Here is a 282-nt window from a genome sequence, read left to right as displayed (position 1 = left end):
ATATATATATATATATATATATATATATAAATCTATCTCTGAGCCTTTATCCAGCTATTTCCCTAGATCCGGTCATCACCATGTGACAAGAGAACCTGCACAGAGGCTTTCCATTTATACCTGATATCCAGAGAACTGCACAGATTCAGCTAAAGACAGGTTAACATACCCGGGTTTTTCAGTGCTTACACTACAAACTATGTCAAGCTTTTCATCATAGTTATTTATGATAACAAATAAAAGGAGTCAGAGGATTAGAACTTTATTTCCTTTTGAAACTGA

Source organism: Athene cunicularia (genome assembly GCF_003259725.1).
Source record: "Athene cunicularia isolate RWA chromosome 3 unlocalized genomic scaffold, athCun1 chr3_part1, whole genome shotgun sequence".
Taxonomy (NCBI): domain Eukaryota; kingdom Metazoa; phylum Chordata; class Aves; order Strigiformes; family Strigidae; genus Athene; species Athene cunicularia.
The sequence above is the reverse complement of the archived record's forward strand: the minus strand, read 5'-3'. Positions refer to the sequence as shown.